A 4,975-nucleotide genomic window follows, 5' to 3' on the forward strand; every position below is an offset into this window, starting at 1 on the left:
TTCCTTACCTGTTCTCAGACAGGCGCTGAATGCTTAGAAGTTTGCTTCACTTTTCTAAATCCGGCTCAATAAACTCAATACGAGACCCATGATCTGCTTTTCTCCTGTTCTCAGACACATCCACTTTCTACAAGTGCGCACTAACTGGTTTTCAGAGGAAGAGTCAGACTGCAGTCACCTCGTTCTCTCGATCCCTTTATCTCAGAGCCTCCTCACAACCAGGAATGCAACTTAGTATTTATTATTAACGTTGTAATTTATTGATTGTTCCTTTTAGTTTGAGATTTTTATTCACCTTCATATTTCGTTTAGTTTCCAATAACTCGATAAATTCAAACCGTTTACTGACAACCTTCCTGGATTCTGATTAATTCTCGCGTCAGTGGGGAGTTGAACACAGTCACTGCGAGCAGGGCTCGAACCTGCGCGGGGAAACCCCATTGGATTACAAATCCAACGCCTGAACCAAGGGGAAAGAGTGCTACTGGCAGTCCCCAGAGAGAACAAAAGGTGTGAGAGACCAAACAGCAGTGACACTAACATCAGATTGTGATCTGTGACAGATGGAGATATGGGAGGAGGGGAAGCAAAGAGGGGAAGGGGTAAGGAAAGGTGGATAAGATTGGGGGAGGGGGTAAATATAAAATTAGAAAGATAAAAAAAGAAGGAAATGGTAAGAGACAGTTGAAATGAAATGGGATCAAACAAATGGGTCGAGATGCATTAGAATGGGTTGTTCAATTCGATGTTGAGACCGGAAGGCTGCAGCGTGCCTACCCCGAAGATAAACTTCCTGGAGTGATTTCAGGCTGGTTTTTAAATGTTTTTCGCAATCTGGCTCGTTGGTCTAGGGGTATGATTCTCGCTTTGGGTCTTCTGCTGCGAGAAAATGCGAGAGGTCCCGGGTTCAAATCCCGGACGAGCCCAGGTAAGCATTTTTTAACATCTCTGCGATCGATATGGTGCCAATCACTGAACTCGGGGGCAGTTTGGAGGAAAAGGAGGGAGGGACGTGTTTGAGGCTTAACCGCTCCTTGACACCTGTTCTTCGGCTGCCCACAGTACAGTCGAGGTGACTCAGTTGATCTCTTCCAGAATCCTCTTCCGCCTCAACTGCATGAATTTCCTCCTGTTTGTCCACTGGAGGGCTTCTTCGGCTACTTGTCTGTGAAAGCAGCACCGGAAGCAGCGGGGGAGAGAGATTCCAATCGCCAGGATACAACTCTCCAATTGGATACTTCACGTTGCTCAGATCTTATACTCTCGTTTCAAAGAATGGTTACAGACCAGGGTGAATCCATTCCGCCTACTGTGTCCATGTCAGTCGCCGAGAGCTGGCGTGTCGTCCCGTGATAAAAACAGAAAATGCTGGAAAATCTCAACAGGCTGGCAGCAGCTGTGGAGAGGGAAACAGCGAATGGGAAGCAGGGTCATACTGGGTTTGGAACTGGAACTGTTTTTCTCTCTCCACAGATGTTGCCAGACCAGCCGAGTTATCCAACATTTTCTATTGTTCTTTCAGGATTTTATGAAGAATCTCCATTGCGGCATTGCCCTTGTGGTCGATGCTTCCATTTATAAAGACTGGTCCCGGATGCCTATTGTTCTGTTCGAGTCGAAGCCAACATACCAGAAATGAACCAAATTGACCCAATGATCCCGGAACCAGGAAGTGTAGAAGATTGTAGTTCAGTCGGGCAACATGGTCGGCCCGGGGTTGGAGGGCCGAAGGGCCTGTTCCTGTGCTGTAATTTTCTTTGTTCTTTGTTCTTTTGTCAATTTATTCTCAAATATCTCAATATATTGAGTGAGTGAGAAAGACTTTAGCCTTTATAGTTCAAAATGAAGCCGAATCTGATTAAATCCACGAATGATAGAGTTTTATTTACCTTTTGTGTTTAATCGGTGAGATGCTACAAACTGTGGACCAGCAGTGACCCAAGTACAAGGGAGCAGTTCCATCCTTTCTTTTCCTCCTACATTGTTCTCTCCGTTTCTCCTTTCTCTCCCAGATGCTAAAATGGCCGGAATTCCAATTTAATTTCCTTTTCATTCTGGGTTTTATCAATTCCAAAGGGTATTGAAAATTCCAATCGAATGAATTTGTTATTTCCCATTGTTGCTCCCTGTGTTTATTGTGTTGTATTCTCTCTCTGTCTGTTCTGGTGAAGATCAGCAGCACCTCCAGCCTCGCCGGCTTGAAGTTGCTCCTCGCCAATCATAGAAACATAGACAACAGGAGCAGGAGGAGACCATTCGGCCACTTAGATCTTGCTCTGCCATTCATTATGATCATGGCTAATAATCCAACTCAATAGGCTGATCCCGCACCCCCCCACCCCCCCCCCCCCAAGCCCCACCCCCATATTGCGCCACCTGCTCTCTTTACTGTTTCGTGTAAACATACAATGGTTTTGCCTCAACCACTTCCTGTGGGAGCAAATTCCAGAGGCTGACCACTGTCTGGGTGAAGAAATTGATACACTTCTCCGTCCAACACGGTCTGCCCCACATCCTCACACCGTACAGTTTGTAGCATCTCACCGATTAAAAACAAAAGGAAATAAAATTGTGCGATTAGTTTCGTAATAGAAACTGGGCGGAATTGGCAAACTGAAGGCCCTATTCTCTGCTGCAAACATCTATAACTCCATTTATCTTCCTGACCATATTAGAAATTCCTCCACAGAATTGTACTGAACAGTTTGATAGCTACCGGATTTATGTATAAAACGACCGCGGCAGGACTCGAACCTGCAATCTTCTGATATCATCACTGAGATTCACCGAAGTCAGACGCCTTATCCATTAGGCCACGCGGCCGCTGGATAAGGACTGGCAGCTGAGGGTTATCACAGATCTCAGAAAATACAAGGGAAAGCTCCAGCTGCCGGGAATGGTCATTTCCAAACTGGAAAAAGCCCTTTACAGTGTGAGCCGTGAAGATTCACGGAGGCTCGGGGACTCTCAGAGGGGCCAGGGCTCGTTAACCGGCTCCATTCACAGGAAAAGTGACTTCAGTTTCCACAATAACATCCGCTCTCTCTGAAACCCCCAAACTGAAATTCTGACTCACCGTGAAGGTGAAGACTGCGGACTGCGGTTCCCGCTCCTGCTGTTTAATGCAAATCACTATAACTGTGTACAGTGAGCAGAAAGAAATTGCTGATGTTTGTCAACAGTTTTTACTAAACTCACTGTCATTCCGCTTTAACAGGGCGAGTTTGAAACTCCTGATATTTGATAAAACTGCTGAAAAATATAAACTGAGCGGAAAATATTATTTGCATCGTGCTTTTGAAGGGAGTCATTTCGGGAACATCCCCACACAGAGAGAAATTCCTGGAACCAGCTGCTGAAAAGCTCAGTGAGCCTCACGTGATTTGAACACAACCTTCTGATCTGGAGTCAGACGCGCTGCCGTTGCGTCCAAGCGCTGATCACTGAATCTCATAGATTGCTTTTATTTACACTTTGGCAGTATTCTGGAAATCAGCACCTTTGCGAACAATACCCAAAGTTAGATTGAGGGATACTAAAGGGCCATGAAGTAAAGGTACCACGTGGTTAAGGTGATGCACAATAATCCATTGTGTTCGGTACACGTGGCTTCAAATCCCATCCTCGTCTGTGACATTGTTGTGTCTCTGTTTGTTTGGTCCACTTCATGAGGGGGAAGTGATAATGCTGTAATTTTTAGCTCTTGTTTGAGGGCTTGGGGGGTTGAGGGCTAAAAAATGATAAGAAAGTTACTTATTTCTGTCCCGCCCTAATTGTGCATAATTTCTGAGTTGGAAACTATTTCTCTTCCTCAGTGTGAAACTATCGAAGTGGCGCTAAACTTTCCAATTACTGCGATGGCCGGGAATTGAACCCCAGTCAACTGCTTGGAAAACAGCTATACTCATCACTATACCACTATCGCTCACTGGAGCAACCTGAGTCCTTTTGGTGCTTTGCATTAGTTTGATAAATTGTTTCGTAACAAATTCTTACTTGGCTGAAGTTATTGTACTCCAATTTAAAATGCTCCTGGATGAAAGTGTCCGTGTCACACGGCTCCCATTCAGCCAGCAGATGGCACCAGACCACAATAAATGTATACATGTAATTTATTTCTGATGTTCTGTGTGTCACTACATAGGATTCTTACTGTGGCCTGAGACCTTAGCTTCTGTCCTGATGCTGCCGTTTTCACCAGTGCAGAAGGAGGCCATTCGGCTCAATTGCACCTAACGTTTCAGATCCATCGACATACCCGTCAGGATGGCCGAGCGGTCTAAGGCGCTGCGTTCAGGTCGCAGTCTCCTCTGGAGGCGTGGGTTCGAATCCCACTTCTGACATTGACTTTTGGCACCATCCAAACCTGGAACCGCCTCCCCAACAGCAGTACATACACCATACGGACTTGCAGCAGTTCCAGAATCACCCCACCGCCCATTCTCTTGGATAATTAATGTTAGACTGTTAATGTTTGGCCGAATCAGCGACAGCCACAGCCAGAGAGACCTGCAATAACCCTGAGAGCAGGAAAGGCAGCTCATTGTCTTTTGGCCCAAAAGCAAAATACTGCAAATCTGAAACAAAGGAAGAAAATGTTGGAAATATTCAGCTGATCTGGCAGCTTCTGTGGAGAGAGAAACAGGTCATTGCAATGAAAGGTCAGGATGTGAAATGTCAACTATTTCTCTTTTCACAAATACTACGGATCGGTAAAGTATTTCCAGCATTCACCTATGATTAGCTGAACATCCTCACGCTCTGTCGCTCAGTCCGTTAAAGTGTGCGCTCCCTAAAGAAAAATATGGAATCAAATCCCACCCGAGCCTTATTCCGTTTGACCGTCTGTGCGATTGTGAATTTCCTCCGTAGCAGGGCAAAATCTGTATTTTACCGGTTTAAATTGTCCTTCACTTTCCTACAGATAATCTACAGAGATTTTAAAACAAGGACTGATTCAGCTCCCATTATCCAG

General features: G+C 45.4%; 3 non-coding genes across 3 annotated transcripts; 2 read left to right on the forward strand and 1 right to left on the reverse strand.

Annotated features, from left to right (window-relative positions):
* The first annotated feature begins 836 nt into the window (after positions 1 to 836).
* On the forward strand, positions 837 to 926 carry trnap-ugg. The gene is given in 2 exon segments: positions 837 to 872; positions 891 to 926. It is a non-coding gene; the product is annotated as a tRNA-Pro (tRNA).
* Positions 927 to 2,733: 1,807 nt separating this feature from the next.
* trnar-ucg lies at positions 2,734 to 2,823 on the reverse strand. The gene is given in 2 exon segments: positions 2,734 to 2,769; positions 2,787 to 2,823. It is a non-coding gene; the product is annotated as a tRNA-Arg (tRNA).
* Positions 2,824 to 4,260: 1,437 nt separating this feature from the next.
* trnal-cag lies at positions 4,261 to 4,343 on the forward strand. Its single transcript has one exon. It is a non-coding gene; the product is annotated as a tRNA-Leu (tRNA).
* The last annotated feature ends 632 nt before the right edge of the window (positions 4,344 to 4,975 follow it).

This window comes from Scyliorhinus canicula, chromosome 31, assembly GCF_902713615.1.
Source record: "Scyliorhinus canicula chromosome 31, sScyCan1.1, whole genome shotgun sequence".
NCBI classification, from domain to species: Eukaryota; Metazoa; Chordata; class Chondrichthyes; order Carcharhiniformes; family Scyliorhinidae; genus Scyliorhinus; species Scyliorhinus canicula.